This window comes from Canis lupus, chromosome 5, assembly GCF_011100685.1.
Source record: "Canis lupus familiaris isolate Mischka breed German Shepherd chromosome 5, alternate assembly UU_Cfam_GSD_1.0, whole genome shotgun sequence".
Lineage (NCBI taxonomy): Eukaryota > Metazoa > Chordata > Mammalia > Carnivora > Canidae > Canis > Canis lupus.
In genome coordinates this window covers 83960688-83977116 of record NC_049226.1, presented here as the reverse complement: position 1 = coordinate 83977116, position 16429 = coordinate 83960688, and the positions used below count along the sequence as shown (strand labels likewise).

At 51.4% G+C, this 16429-nt stretch overlaps 1 long non-coding RNA gene across 3 annotated transcripts; it reads left to right on the top strand.

Annotated features, from left to right (window-relative positions):
* Positions 1 to 2293: 2293 nt before the first annotated feature.
* LOC111096059 lies at positions 2294 to 15628 on the top strand. Of its 3 annotated transcripts, none has more exons than XR_005360237.1 (4): positions 2294 to 2364; positions 5806 to 6020; positions 13786 to 14004; positions 15414 to 15628. It is a non-coding gene; the product is annotated as an uncharacterized LOC111096059 (long non-coding RNA). The 3 variants fall into 3 exon arrangements; XR_005360236.1 differs by having other exon boundaries at positions 2307 to 2485; XR_005360238.1 differs by lacking the exon at positions 5806 to 6020 and having other exon boundaries at positions 2310 to 2485.
* Positions 15629 to 16429: the final 801 nt, after the last annotated feature.

The following is a 16429-nucleotide window of genomic DNA, read 5'->3' as shown; positions in this document are numbered from 1 at the left end:
GTAATGGCAGACTTTGGAGTCCTGTAGCACCTGCCCAGCTAGATCATCCTCCCACTCCAATTTTAAAAAAAGGTGGGGGGCATTTCACAGCACCCACATTTGTATGTTTCTGTGACGATTCAGAATGCCCTTGGAAGCTAAACCAGGGAAAACCACCATAGGGTGAAATAGTCCCATCTATACCGGCAATATTTGCTGGCTTATAACCTTCAATGTGAAAAATCTCCTTGAGGCCTTTGTAAGTGATATATTCCCTTACAGCAGACTTTGAGCAATGTAACACTTTTCCAACACCTCAGACCCTTAGGAACACAGAGAATTCCCATCATCAACTCTGCTCTGTACCAGGCATTAAATGCAACACAGAGCATCTAGTGTCTGGGACTTCCTTCTCGAGCAGCTCCTGCAATGAATCTCTTTGTTTGTACCTTTAGTTTTCCTATAAAGAAAGAAAGGGAACCTAAAGCTGTGTCACAAACCGCATGCCCTTCAGCTCAGCCTTTCCAACAACCGTTTACAGATGATGAAATGGCATTTGGGAGAGGAGCAGCTCGTTTTTTTTTTTAATATTTTATTTAAATTCAATTTGCCAACATCTAGTATAACACCCAGTGCTCATCTCATCAAGTGCCCTCCTTAGTGCCCGTCACCCAGTTACCCCATCGCCCCACCTCCTCCCCTTCTGCAACCCTCTGTTTCCCAGAGTTAGGAGTCTTTTACGGGTTGTCTTCCGAGAGAGGGGCAGTTCTTTAAACAAGGCCACAAGGCTAATAAGGAAAGAGCCATGATTTGAGCCCAAACTTTAGATCTAAACCCGCTGCTCTCTTTCCTCTTGGCCTCTTCACCCCTGCTCATGATGGAGTGGGGGGTGGGGGACAAGAGAACCACTGGGGTACTTTTCAAAATGTCCACGTCTCATCCCTTGACACCTTCAGGTTTCTCTTCCTGGAAGGTTGTGAAAATCCACTCTCATATGACACGGGGGAAATGTGTATCATGAAGTTTCATAGGCAATTCTGCTAAGATGCCTCATATTTGCAGTTGGAAACCTGTGCGCTAGACCATAGGGCCCCTTAGGAGCAGGGATTCATGACTAGAATTCACAGAAGGTAATCTCAGAAATCTATGAGCCCCTGAGAAACATAAAGTGGTGTGTGCAGGTACCACATGCATTATTCTAGGATAGCCTCGGTCATTTTTACCAGATTCTCAAACTAGTTCCTGACTCAAAAAAGCTTAGAATGCACTCCTTTGGAGAAAATGGGTTGCTTCTCCAGCAGAAATGTTAATTCAATCCTTTCCAGCCTCAACAGGCCCTGGACTTGTGTGATTTTAAGCCATTATTCAGGGCGCTCGTTCAGCTTGCATTTAAGGGAATGATGTTTCCTCAACTTAATGTAATATTGCTATTGGCAAATAGATCACTCTTAGAGTCATCGAACTGCCAACTTTTATAACCACCAAGGTAAAAAACGTTCATCAGATTTTGTCTTTTCGTTCTCTCAACAGGCTTTAATAGATTTCTGTCTAGGATCAAAAGGTTGGTTGAATACTGGCCATGCATAAAGTTTCGTGGGTTAATTAAGACGATCATTAGTTGCTCGAGCTCACTCTTCGCTTCATGATTTGTAGGTAGAAGAGTTTGCTTCTATCAGACACGTTGCCCCCCTGGGATTAAGCTGTGTATGTGGAACGTTCAAGCCAACACACGACCCTTGCAGAAAGCCTGGCTGGTTTCTGAGGATCGGTCTTGGTGTTGGTCATCTGGCAGGGTGCTCCTCCCTTCGTTTGGTCCATTAGGCCGTTCCAGTGGGAATTTTTGTCGAGACATCTGTGGGGGATCTTATTGCTGTTTTAATTGCTTCCTGATATTCTCTACTGGTATGTTTCTTTTTCACCTGTGGTTGTAGGAATACATCCACTGTCTCTCTTTCCTTCTGTGCAGTGTACATCATTATGTTCATTGATCCAAACACTTATTGAGCGCCTATAGTGTGCCAGGGAAACTGCTAGGCTCTAAAGAATAAAAGTGAGATGGGACATGTGGCCTCCATCCTCAGAGAGCCTCTCAGGGCAACATGGGAGAGGGGGAGACAGGTGAACACATCATAGAAAGAGCTCTGGTGGAGGCAGGTTGCCAGAAAGAAACAACACTGAGTCTCGAAAGGTCGCTCGGAATTAGATGGGAGAATAGAGAGTAGGTAAAGGCTCTGTAGGCAGAGGGAATGGAATGTGCCGGAGCACGGAGGCAAGCAGCAATCCGTGTCTCACAGGCCATACCTATGTCACAATGGCCAGAATAGAGACTGTGGATCACACAGGAACCCCCATGCTTCTTTTAGAAATGTGAACAATCTCCACAAGGTTAGTTGCTTTGCTAACAAGTGAAGAAGCTGTTCTGGGCTGAATATTTGTGCCCTTCCAGATTCAGACGTTGAAGCAATAAACCTCAACGCAACGGTATTTTCGGTGCAGGCTGTGGGAGGTAATTAGGTTTTGATGAGGTCATGAGGCGGGACCCTTGTGATGGAATTAGTGTCCTCCATTTGAGAAGAAGAGAGCTGTTTGTAAGTTCAGGTCACGGGCCGTAGCAAGTACCTGTGGTGAATCCTAACTCTTGACGAGCTAGAGAGGGATAAAAGAGGTGGAATGACCATTTCTTGTTTATTGAATCTTCAACAAAATAAGGCAGCTCTTTTCAGAAAACCCAAGATGACCAATGATAGAAAAGGATGTGATAGGAGATTAAAACTAGGTGTTTTATACCCAGAGTGAATTTCTCACAATCTTCCAGGCATTTCTTTTAGGAAGGCTAAGTAAGAACTTTGATCCCTTAAAAAGTTTGGTTGGTGGGTGGGGGACATTTGGAGAAGAGGAGGGATTCCATAAGGCAGCCTACTTGGCAGACAGCCCTTCCCCCAGGAGCCTTGAGTACATTGAGCGTCCACGAGTGTGAATCCTCCAGTTGAAAACTGTTCAAGTTTTTATTTTGGTCACTATTAGCATTTTCCAAAGATGGTGACCTTGGATCCACCTCCACTACACCTTTTGCGTTGTTGTTGTCACTTTGGGTTTCATTGGGTTTGTTTTTGTTGTATTGCTCATAATGCTACTTAACATCCCAAGGATGCCAATTTAGGAAACCTGCGTCTGACCAGGGCAAAGACCTAAGGAAACACAGTCACTGGGCAAAAATGACGGGAGGCTAGCCTGTTCACAGCTGTTATGGCTATGTGATGCACTTCCATCTAATTGTGTTTTTATTTTTATACTTTTTGAGTTTCAAAGGCTTCCAAACTGAATATCTTACTTTCAAAATGCAGGGGAAATTATTTCTTGGCTTGAAATCAAGTAAATAACTATTTATGGTACCCAGGGACACTTTTTACTTACTGCTCTGCCAGTTGTACAACTTGAAATTGTTTATTTTTACAACTATTTGGGGGCATTTTTGAGGCGATTGAAGATGCTGGGCTAAGGAATCAGAGGACCAGTAGATATTCTCCTCCTTCCTCCTTCTTCTTCCTCCTCCCCCCTCCCCCCTCCTCCCTCCTCCCTCCTCCTTCTCCTTCTTCTTCCTCTTCTTCCTCCTCCTCCTCCCTGTGTCACTGGTTCTCAAAGTGTGGTTCCTAACCAGCAGCATCACCTGGGAATTTAGAAATGCGAAACTCCCACCACCACTCACACATACATCTCCATCGAACCAGAAGCTCCGAGAACAGGGAGTGTTTTACCAAAAGCAAACAGTAGTTTGAGCAGCACTTATTCGAGGTTCAGGGAGTCATGGGCGGGCTGTCAGCATTGAAGGTGACTTGACCCCGACAACCTCCTTCCAACCACCTCACCACCCCAGCAGCGTGCCTGCTCCTTGGGTCAGCGGGGGACGGGGAAGAGGCCAAGGCCTAAGCAGATCCTTCAGGTGTCTGTGAGGAGGAACAAACGGCCTCATCGTCTTGGTCAGCCTTCGGCTGCAGCCGCTTTCACGCATCAGGCCTCACCCATCGGCGAGCGGGTCCTGCAGCTGGAGAACACCAGGCACGGAGGCAGGAAGGAGGGACTTCCCCTCACCGGGTTGAGGCCTCCGCCTGCCCCCCAGTCAGGGAGCCTGGCCTTGCAGATGCTCTGCGGGGGGGGGCGAGGGGGGCTCTCTCCTCCCGGACTTCAGCACGGTGTCCCCACCCCCCCGCCGCGGCAGGTGGGATCTTTCAGCTGGGACACGACTCTGAGATCGTCCCTCCCGAGTCCCTCACTGTACAGGTGAGAATTCGAGGTGCAGGGAAGAAAGGACAGGATATACCCAACAAGGGCTTTCAAATTGTGTCCCTTGGCTGAAATCCGTGCGCATCCTAACGGGAGACGGGATTTTTACAAAATAAATACACGTAGCAATGAATCAATCATCCCCTTGTTATTGCAACAGATATAATGTACACGAGTAGTTATGTCTCACACACCGGTCACCATTTAAAACACGGCCACCGTGGAGGACAGATTGCAAATTATACAAAACGGCCCTGAATCGCCCTCTTGCCTAGGCCTCTCGTGCTGGATCCCAGTCTGCCCTTTGCTCAAATCAGAGCAATCAGGAGCCATTCTGCCCCTGGTGCTTTCAGCCGCTGCCAACTCATGATTGAGGCAGTGGGAAGTGTGGGGGACAGACGACAGGCTTCCAGCAGTCCCAGGCCTGCTGCTCGCCAATCAGCGTGACCTTGAGCCAGTCGCTGAAAATGTCTGGCCTCAGTCTCCCCGTCTCTGAAACCCAGGGGTTAGTTAATGCTCAAAGGCCTTCTCACTGACAATGACACACACTTCACACACATTTCCAATTTGCCTGCTTGGGACCGACAAAAATACCCGCCTTGAGCCCGGCGAGGCGGGCCACCCGGGTCATCTGTGCCTGGGTGTCCTCGTCCCCTGCACCCTTCCGCAGCTTCCTCTGTCACGAGGCTTAATCCCATTTGAGGTTCTTGGGAGGCCCCAGCCCTGACTAATTTGTCTGCTCGGCCAGCAAGCCGGCCTTGGCGGGCTCATTTGGCATCCCAGTGACATTTGGCGCTGGCTCCAGCAGGAATCGGCCTTGTCCCTCCAAATGGCCACCTTGGATACTACGAAATTAAAGATTAGATACCGAACACTGCAGCAGCCCACTCCATCCACTGAGCGTCGGAGATGCTTCTGCCATTTAAGGCCCCAAGAAGGGCTGGTCCCCACTTGGGCAGCTGGAGTCAGCCCTAAATTACCTAAAGAGCCCGAGTGCTGGGCCTGGGCTCCATTTGTTTACAAAATAGGCACTTTCAAAGGCCCTTTACTAGGGACTGGCAATTCCCAGGTCCCCTGCTATAGGCTGATGCATAATGCATAAGATGCTGGGAAATGTGTATTCATGAGGGCGGCTTGGCTTTTGTCAAAAAGAACTGTGAAATATTATGATGGAACAATTTTCATTTCTGCCACATTGTTTTTATAGTGCATTCATGACTGGGGATTGAGGGCTTTTCGAGTTTGTCTGGTGCAGATGTTGCCGGGCTGAGAGCTGCTTCAGACATCCTAATTTTCCAACTTTGCTGCTGACAATTACATGGGGGGGGGGGGGGTTCTCACAGGAGACAAAGGATATATGTCCTCGAGTGATCTTGTCCTGAATTCATTCAGGAGGGTGGGGGCGAGGAGGGAAGGATGAGAAGGAGCGAAGGAGGAAGGAACAGGGAAGGAGGGAAAGAAGGGGGCAGAAACTGATGTTGGGAGAGGCCTCCTGAGTGCCAGCATAGGCGAGGGCTTCTCCCGTCGTTCCTCCCTTACTCCTAGAAAGGAGCTGTCATCTCCATCTGACGTATGAGGAAATGGAGGCCCAGTAAGGCGGAGCCACTGCTCTCAAATCATGTTGCCTCTGAGTTGTGAAATGGGGTTTGAATCCACCGTGACATGGTCAAGCTTCTACTCTTCTCCAGCACCAGGCTACAAAGAAGTGAAGCCAAGGAGGACTCTCCTTCTGCAGGCCATCGAGGAACATGGGACATGGGGTGAGCGGCACATAAGCGGCCACTGGGTGAGGAAGACACAGGAAATCCTGAAAAAGAAGGGCTGGGAAGCGGGTCAGGCATCTGGGTGCCACATTGAGACAGGCACACATCTTGGGAGGTTGGGGAACTTGCCGACACCCTACAGCTCCTGCCCTCTGGAACCAACATTGCACCAGCTCAGATCTCCAGCACCACAGATCCCAGCTCTGTGTCACACGCCACTGGCTGCCTCCCAGTCTGCGAAATGCTGGCCCCTTTGATCGAGCCCCTGAGCCAGGAGGGAATGGATTCCTGGAGGTGGGAATTGTGGCTTAATTTTCCCCGGATCCCCGGGGCTGGCGTGGCTCCAGGCAAGCTCCGAGGGCGGGCTCCCACACACACTTTAAATGTATCCAGCATGACAGAGAGGCCCGGCTCCAGGCAAACTGGGCGGCAAGAGGCAAGAGGAGAATTCATCCCAGGATGGTCAGAGTTCGCACAGAAGGGTGGTGGGGGTACCCAGGGCCTGGCCCCCGGTGATCGGGGTAGGTGGGCACAGCACAGGGGTTCCCCTAAGACCAACACACACTCAGGGCACTGAGCAGGCCAATGGCAGAGGCCCGAGAGCAGGAGGGGGTGTGAAGGAGCGCCACAGGCACAGGTGTGTCCCTGCCACAGGCCGGGCAGAGGCCGAGACTCCAAGTCCAGGCTGCAGGGAGAAAAGGCAGGGCTTTCAGCTCAAGGAGGACCCACCACCCCAGCTCATGGACACGACCCAAATGAGTTAGAAAGTTCTGGGAAGAAACAGACACAAGGAGACATGGATGTGTCTCCGGAGCATCCGTCAGGCAGGAGTTCCTGAGGCGCTCGGGCCACCCCCAGGTCCACTTTCTTTCCCACACCCAAGCCTTCATTGTTCTGGAACTCTTGTCCGTAGGGCGATTCACTGGAAGCTCCGGTGGCCAAGAGCTCGTCATGGAGGGTGGGTCTCGCTGCAGACGCAGCCCCCCCATCCACTCCGCAGATGACGCTCTTTCTCCCTGGCGAGTCTTGGCATTGGCCGTTCTCTGCCTCCAGCACCGTCCGCCCCGCGTCGTCAAGGCTGCTGCCTGCCCACCCTTCAGACCTCAGGGTACCCGGTTGGCGCTCCCATCCCCGTATTTCCCATCCGAGCAGGCCGTCCCGTTCTGCTGTTGCCGGCGTGCTTAGCACCCGGGTGTCCGTCTCCAGCTGTCATGAGAGCCTGTGATAGCAGCACCGGGCCGGACCTGCTCACCCTTCTCCCCTCGGCACCCAACATCATGCCTAGGACGTGGCCAGACCTCGCTAAAGGTTCGGGAATGAACGAACCGGCTCACAGCGTGTTGTGCAAGAGCATTAATAAGGCGTATCTAAGGGGATTAAAATCCGACAATTTGCTCTCATGCAGCACAGGGCGCTTCTACCCAACTGGAGAAGCAAAACTAGGCCGGGGGCAAGTACCAAAGCATGAAAAAGCAGATCAAAGCTCACGGCGACCAGGTCCAAGAGTTGGCCCTGACCCTCCTTCCCCTCGGCAGTCAGGCACAGGCTTGAAACACATCGGAACAAACGTGCTTTCACGACCCCACACTCCCAGGCACAAGTTTTGTAACCGCTAGCCTCCGTTTTTCTACGTCAGGGTTAAAGGGAGTAGCCTGGGCTCGCGTGGCTGTGAACAGCGAGTTAGAGCAGTGTTTCAGCCAAGGGTGACTTTGCCCCTCAGGGGACATTGGTCAAATGTCCGAAGATGTTTCTGGCTGTCATAATAGGGAGAGCGCTGAGCGGGACTGTTAAACACCCCACAGAGCACAAGACAGCCCCCACGCAAAGGGATCAACTCAGCTCACGTGTCAGCAGTACCAAGGGTCAGTACCGAGTCCGCGAGGTGGCAGCCGTACAACAGGTACTCATCGCCCCCCTTCTCCTGTGACTGGGGCCCCCTGAGGACACCCGCGAGGGGTCTGCTCAGCTTTGTCCGAGTGCTCCCTGAGAGCTCCTCCTCCTGGAATACCTGTTGTCTTCGTCTGTCTGGGCCGCTGTGGGAGAGTGCCCAAGAGGGGGGACGGGGGCCCCGGGGCTGGAGGCTCAGGCCCAAACACTATTTCTCAAAGTTCTGGAAGATGGTAAGTCCAAGAGCAATGCATGGACAGATCCGTGTCTGGTAGGCGGATGGCCGCCTTTTCGGGGCGTCCTCCCAAGGTGGAAGGGGTGGGGGAGCTCTCTGGGGTCTCTGTCATAAGGGCACGAGCCCCATCACGAGGGCTCCGGCTTCATGAAGCAACCACCTCCCAAAGGCCTCGCCTCCGACACCATCAGCTTGGAAATTCGGTCTCAACATCTGAAGTGGGTGGGGCGGGGCAGTCAGTCTCTAGCGTCCGTCTTCCACCTGCTTCCACGAAGCAAGGGCCTTCGTTCACGTCTAAGCTCAGATCTGCGCATCCAGGAGCCCCCACCTGTCTGCCCTCCTGTCCTGCGCGTCCACAGCAGCGTGAGGCTTTCTCGTTGGGCACAGCCGCCTCTTCCAGCCGACCCTGGGTCGGAGCCCGAAGCATTGCCTCCTAAGGACAGACTTGATCTGTAGACGAGGAGAGGGCTTCCCAGGCAGGCAGATCCAGAGTCCTAATTAGAGGGCTTCTTCCTGTCTGGCTTTGCTCATTTGCAAAATGGGCCCAACCAAACCCAAGTATCAGGCTCCCCTTGAGCATCTGAGACACTGGATGTGACACGTTGCGTGTCGGCAATAAAATTCCATTTTTTTCTCCTCTCCTGCAGAGCTTAGTAAAAGCCCAGTAAGTCGACTGCTAAATCAACCTCTCCTGAATGGAATGGTTCTTGTTTCCTAATCCTCGAGAGCCAAGCATACTGCCAGGTAGGGGAGAAAGTCAACAGGCTTCAAGGTGTATATTTGGAGGAGCCCATTTTCTTCTAAGATCTCTTTCCATTTCATTGCTCTCCCACACAAGGCCAAAGGGGTTCTCCTTCCCTCAGCAAGGTCTGGGAGCATGGATTCCCCGCCCTCCTGATCCAACCGCCCTCCCGAGGATGAGCCTGCCACCCGTGACCAACGCTAGGCTACCTGCCAGGTGTGCGCCCCAACTCTAGCTGCTTGATCCAGTGTGTTCTGAGGGCCGGCAGGGTTTACAAGAACAACATCCTTAAAAAACAAAGAGACTCACGGCTCTTCGGACTCGTGAACATAATTTCCAAGACACACAGCGATTCCAGCAGGAGCACGTCAGAGGGGGCTGGTGGCTCAGAGCGTGGGCAGGACGTCAGTCACCTCCTGCCACTGAGGCGAGTCCGACGGCATCAGGGCCATAGAGCCAGCCTGTGGGCCTCCTTCACCTCATTCACAGCCCACTTTCTGTGAGGTTCATGCAGAAACATCAAGGGTAGGAATGTGCCGACACCGTCCGGGGGCACACCTGTTTCATTTGTTGGGAGGCCACCCAGGATGGCACCCATCGCTTTGTTCATGATTCTAGTCCCGGTGGAGGCCAGGGGGCAATGCTACTGTAGCCCTGAATGAGCCAACTAACGAGGCCCGGGTGGGAGCGGACCTCCCGTGTCGGTGCTATTACCGTGTGGGCTCTCAGGAGGGCCCCGGGGCCGCCCCCGCCCCCACCGAGGGCCCGAGGAGAGCTGGGCCTTTGCACGTCCACGCTCCTCCACCTCGTCTCCGTTACGTCTTGCTCCGGAAGACAAAGGACCAAGCAGAAGACACACCGAGAACCGGGGCGGCTTCCTCTGAAGATCGTGCTACGGTCGGTGTGCAGCTGTCTGTGCAAAGACGGGGAACCAGCACAGGAGGCCTCAGGCAGGAGGGGATAAGGATTTGGGAGGAGACGGCAGGAGCTGGAACAGACACTTGGCCACAGACCTGGGAACGGCCACATTTGAAGAGGCCAGCCGATGGGAGCAGCTGCAAAATATTTCATTTCAGTGACTCAGAGTCTTACCACTTCTGAGAGACCAGTCACAGCTAAGTCTGATCAGACTTAATCCGTAAAGCATAACCCAGAAACTGGCAGATAGAAACACTCTCCTCGCCAGGCTGGCGGACACGGGGGACAGCGCGCGCCCCTGGGGCACACCAGGCTCTAGGGAGGGGGAGATCTGCTCCGGCCCCCTCCGTGCCTCACGGGCCCCATCTGCCACATGGGGACCGTAACTCTGCCGGGCTTCTCTATCGTGAGGACCAGCGTAGAGGAGGATCCAGAAAAGATTAACCCTTACGTACTGAAGGACTTGGAATCACCCTCAGCAGAGGACAGTTCTAGTATCGTTTCTTCTGGAAGCTTCTCAGGTCCTCCCCGACCCAATCAATTTTCAGCATTAGCTCTCATGGTACCCCATCCCCCTCCCTCAAAACACTTACCATGTTGTCGTCTCACATTTCTCCATTTGACTCTCTAGATAGTATTGGCTCACACGCGAGGATGTGAACCCCAAGCGGGCTTCTGTGTCCGCCACTTTTTGTCCTCATCATGGCCTCTCAGCGTAGGTCTTGACATAGGCCAAATGCCTGGACAAATGAATGGGCACGAGCTCCGTGGTGCTGGGCACCCCTCCCTCCCCATCATGCCGCTATCATTCGGAGAAAAGTGATCCCAGGCTCGATGACCGACCAGATGCCTCTCCCGGAGACCATTCCCTCTTCCTGAAGTTTAGCAGGTTGATGACGGCCGCCACTATTTACCCCATTTGGGGGACGGGGCCATGGAACCTTCCCTTAATCTATAAACCACTGAAATAGATGGTGCAGGCGTCCTGAAACGGCGACTGATTTTATCAGGTTTGCTCTTTAAAAAAAAAAAAAAGAAAGAAAAGAAACAAAAAACTGGTTTTGCATTTAAGGTTTCCAGCAACCACAAAGAGCAAAAGGCAGAAAGGAGAAGTGTTGGGTGCGTTTTAAAAAGAAACCACGCAGACAGTAAGCGAGGTACTGCTTTGTGCTGGCGGCACAACGCGTGGCAATTATTAATCCTTCATTATGCAGAGAGCTAAAGACGTACGACCCTGCAATGAAGCGTCCAGTGGTTTCCGACAGGCGCTCACCACCGCGACTGCACCCGTTAGGGAAAAGCAGGACCCTGTGCTTCGCGCCCTGTGGCCCCGTGTTTGGGTCGACTCCATTTTCCCCAAAATTTTGAGCAAAAAAAAAAAAAAAAAAAAAAAAAATCCAAGGAACGGTACTTTTTTAAAAATTAATCTTTATTTGTTTATATATTTATTTGCTCCCTTGTCCCAGGCTGGATTTGCCCTCTTTTTGCAGTGAGCTCTGGATAATGGCATTATTAACTCGGTTACGTGCCCATTTGGCAGGGGAACAGGTGCGCAGCACAGAGGTAATGGTGTTAGAATGATGAGAAGAGCAAAAAGTAAATTGTGTAAAGGCCCCAGATGATTAAACAATTACTCTCTTTGTAGTTCATATTTTAGAGTAAACAGCATTTACCCTCGACTGCATTTATTTTTTCTGTCTCGGAAACTCTGCCTCTGCGGGCTGTGCGTGCGTCCCGTTTGTCCCCAACGAAATGAGATCCCGCCCGGGACAGCTCGGTGGCCAGAGGCTGCTGATCGGGGCCGACGGAAAAGGCCGCCCTCCCGCTCCTGGTCCCTCGCACATCAGCTCTGACTCCCAAGCGCGGGGCGCCCCTCGCTGCTCTCCGCCCGCTCATTCAGGGGTTCACCTCCTCTCCCTAATATGTACCAACGTGCCCACCAGCCAGCCTCCCCTTTTCAAGGGGTTTCTGACTTCCAGAGGCGCTTTGCCATTCGGCTCCCCGCTCTGACGCCCGCATTCTCGAAGCTTCTGCGAGTGGATTACAACGAGGTGACCGCGGAGCACGCGGCTGCCAGAGCTAACCTGAGCCGGGCGTCTGGACATTGCTCACGGCCGCAGCATCTACATGGGAGTCGGGGAGGGGGGCTGGGAACTAAGCGAGGCCCAAGTGTTGCCGAGATGTGAACCGATCTGAAAATTTTGACCAGAAAAGATGAAGAATGCAGGTGCCTGTCTGTGATAACACAGTCACTCCCGACCTGGGGGGTGGAGGGTTTGTTTGTTTTTGTTTTTGTTTTTTTTTTTTAATTGAGACGAAAAGTGGATTGTGGATTGACGGCTTCTCCTAAAAGCACAAAGTGATAAAAGCGTCATAAATTTGGACCGAGTTCAAGTTCTACACCATGCGGGGCGGCCCTCAAAATCTAGCACCGGCAGGATATCCAGCAGCAGTGAGGCCTGTTCCTGCAATCTGCTCCACTGCAGGCAAGAGTCGTGACTCCAAGACTCAGATGACTGTACCTCTTCGAGGTCTCTATCTGCGCCCAGAGGGGATCTTTATCTCCGGCCTCTTCCTCGAGATGATAAATGGGTTTATTGAGTATGCTGAAGTCCAGGCTCCGGAAGGAGAACTTGATTCATGGGAGTCCACACACTGAAGTAAATAGACCACATAGAAAATACGGTGGGCTTTGAGCCCAAGCTTCACCATTAACATCGAGGATGGGAAAACACCAGCAGTGGCGGTGGCGGCCGGGACTTGGGGGAAATGCAGATTCCTGGGCCCCAGCCCAGACATTCTGAATCAGAATCTGCATTCCAACAAGACCCCCATTTGGAATGTGCTGCCCTAAGAAGTCTCTGATCATCTGCAACCCGTGTAGGGGAGGCTGCAGTTATTTCCAGTCCACATCACCAGCATTTAGAAAGTGCGCTCTAGGGGCACCTGGGTGGCTCAGCGGTTGAGCGCCTGCCTTTGGTTCAGGTTGTGATCCCCGGGTCCCGGGATCGAGTCCCACATCTGGCTCCCTGCACGGAGCCTGCGTCTCCCTCTGCCTCTCTCTCTCTCTGTATGTGTCTCTCATGAGTAAATAAATAAATTCTTAAAAAAAAATGTGGGCTCCAAGGGCAGTGGGTTCATCTCCCGTTCTCTAGGAGGCCCTCAACAAATAGGCTTTGAATGAATGACTCTTCTCCTCTGTGCTCTGTATGCACTGGACTGCCCACTTCTGGCTTCAGGAACCACGCTCCTAACTTTTGAAGTTTGCTTACTAGTTGCTGGCTTATTCTCAGCCCAACCTGTGGGGTCCTGGTGTTTGCAGGCTAACCTCAGGATGAGCAAGCAGCATTGTGCAGCAACCAGAGCTCCAATGTGACCCCTGGGGCAAAACTTCTATTTTTACTTCAGCTCTGTGATTTTTTTTTTTAAATTCACTTATTTATTTCAGAGAAACAGAGAGAGCATGAGCAGGAGAGGCAGAGGGAGACATCATCTCAAGCTGACTCCATGCTAAGCACAGAGCCCAGTGCAGGGCTCGATCTCATGATCCAGAGACCCAGACCCGGTGTCTGTCCCACCATCATCACCTTTCTCAAGATATTGAAAGGGAGGCAGGGAATGTGAAATAAGGAGAATGTTTAGGGCAAATATGAAGATTGTTTCTTTTTTTTTTTAGTTTTCACATAGGGGGTGCATGAGAATCTCCAAGGAGATGCTCATTACCTTTAATTCCATCTTTTCTAATGTCACATATGGAGGGTGAGAGGCCCTCCCTACTTTCTCTCCGAGTCTGGAGTTGGCCTGCCGCACACTGAGCCAGGACAAGGGTTTGCTTGAGCACAGATGGGCTCAGCCGCAGCCCTGCCCTCCCTGAAGGCCACCTCCTGTGCCAACTCCTCTCCCAGAAGCTGGCCTCCTCCGTGTGCCACTCCCTCCCCAAACACAGCTGCTAACTTACTATCACCTTCGCTTATTCACAGACACTCATCACCCTCCCCCCTCCCCCAAAGGGAGACATGGTGACCCATGGATTTTGAAGTTAGATGCCAGTGGCTTAAAGTCTCTTCCTGTCTCCTGCTTGTCAAATGATACTGGGTAACTCGCTCATCACCTCTATGTCTCTCTACTTCGTCCTCTGAACGATGGAAAGAATAGTATATACCACATGTTCTGCAAAGTAAAAACTGAGCCCGTATCAGGTACGTAGGATAAAGGTCAGGGCACCGTATCTGCTCCCATACTATCCACCAGGCCCTGCCGCCTGGGGTCCCGAGGCATCTCTATAAATCAGGCCTAGAGCGGAGGAGAAGAGGCTTATGGGAGCCCACCTCCCCTCATCTGTGAGATCAGATGCGACTCTTTCTTAATCCTGTATCTTTCCCAAGTGCCACAGAAAACACACAAGAGTCAGAGCCGTCTTGAAAATCAGTAAGTGGGATTCTAAGGCCGAGGAGGGGAAATGTATTATAGAGGAAAGAGACACCGATTTTCCAACCAGACAAACCCAAGCCAGACAAGCTGTGTGACCTCAGGCAAATCACTTGAGCTCTCTGAGCTTCCATTTCCTCATCTGGAGAGTGGAGGTAGCCACGGCTCCTTGTAGAGGTTGCAGTGGGATTAAATAAATGTGTTTAAACATCGAAAACAGCAGATTCGTAATTGGGGATAAACAAGTGAGAGCCTGTCGTCTCTCTTGCCTTTTCATAAAAGGTCAGGGAACATGGACACGGAGGAGGCTGACATCATAACCTGCTCCTCGGGCAGTGACAGCTACTCCTGAGCCATCAGCGCAGGAGTGATCACTTGAGCTATTCATTAGCATAAATATTCCACAACAATGTCATTTTAATGCTCCCAAAAGAGCACCTGTTATCTATCCCACAAATTGGGCCTTCCATGGCATAAATCATCAAGAAGCACTTCCCATGTGCCTTAAATGAAGGAGTGCCATTCCAACCAATAAAGCAAATAGTAAACAAAACAAAAAACAGACAAAGCGCAGAAACACCCCATGCTGGGACTTTAATAGCTGATCAATTGCAGATCAAGAGCTTTAATTTCTCCTTAGCACTGGGTTGGCAGCAGGAGCTGAGTTCCCACTCACTTAGAGATGATTACTTTGGTGAAAAACAAAGGCTCCTTTCATCAGACCTTGGCCAATAAACACCCCTGAACTTGGGGCTCTCTCCCAGAGAAAGATCCAGAAAATAGACCATACCACAGACCTGCAAAATGACCCCCTCAGAACAGGGCTGGATAGTGACCATCTTGCCACCATGTGGCCAAGGTGTGAAGCCGCTTCCGTTTCCCTGAGTAGATCACGGGTTATTGGAAGGTACAGGACACGCTCCGTCTACGGCAGGATTGAGACCCAACCACGTTTGTTTAATTTCCTCAGGCGAGCCAGTGGTGGTCAAGCCAAACTTTGCCTCTCCCGCAGGCCTGGCACCCACCTGCTGCTCAAGGTCTGTCACTGACCATCACATAAAGGTTGCAAAGCTCTAATTCCACTGGGCCCACCTACTTGCCACCTTCTCTTTGAGCTCTCCTCTGGTATTTTGCAGAAAAACATAACAGTAATTACAATAATGACGCACACTTCCTCCAGCCCACCTAGAACTCCTGGTTCACACCCATGGCCCGGTTCAGATGACAGCATCTGTGCCCTTACTTGAGGACAATGAGTCATCGCGCAAGACTGGGAGAGGATGCGGACATGGAGACGCCATGTCCACTGGAGTCGAACAGACCAGACGAGAATCATGGCTCTGCCACATAATGTAGCTCAATGGACTTTGACAAATGATTCAACTTCTCCATAAAATGGTACAATACTATCTACCTCATAGTCTATTCATTCATTTTTTTTTTCTCCAAATACTATGGAGTACCTTATTTGCCAGTCACGGATCTAGGCACTGGGGATTGAGCAGTGAACAAAATAGACCTGAGTCCTGGTCCTATTCAAGGAGGCATCGAGAGATAGCCTCTTTAGAGGCAGCTAGTCCGTGGAAGTTACTCAACCCAACAAATATACAGTTGTTTCATTTATAATGCCCAGGACCAGGCCTTGACATATAACACTGGTTCCATAAATAATGAGAGAATAAAGTAAGTAATTGCTTCTAAATTAGCCAGAGCCAAATCCAGCTTACTTTAAGTAATACGATCATTTCTCTGCCTAGTGAAGTGCAGTTCAGTTCAACCATCATGTCACGTCATGGTGCCTTCACGGGGCCACACTTAGCTCAAGGTTCGGGGAATACCTAGGAGATGTAGACAGCTCAGTATAATTACCACATGATACGCACGTAAAGTTGACAAACGTGCAAGACTCGACAAAGGAAGGGGTGAACTCTCAAGTTAGAGATGGCCTCGCCAAGGCAGTCACACCTGAGCAGGTATGGCTGAGGGAGTGAGGGAGGAGCTTTGTTACTGGGTGTCCACATCACTCCAGTGCTCGTTGAGGGGCTGTGTGTGCCCAGCTCCGCACTAGGTTCTGAAGGCCAGGCTCAGAGTCAGAGGCTCTGTCCCCAAAAGTTTCTCCACAGCATAAGCAGGGCTGTCCCAGAGCACTCGGAAAGCCGTGTGCCTACCGTAGTCAGGGAGGCCTTGGAAGAGGGA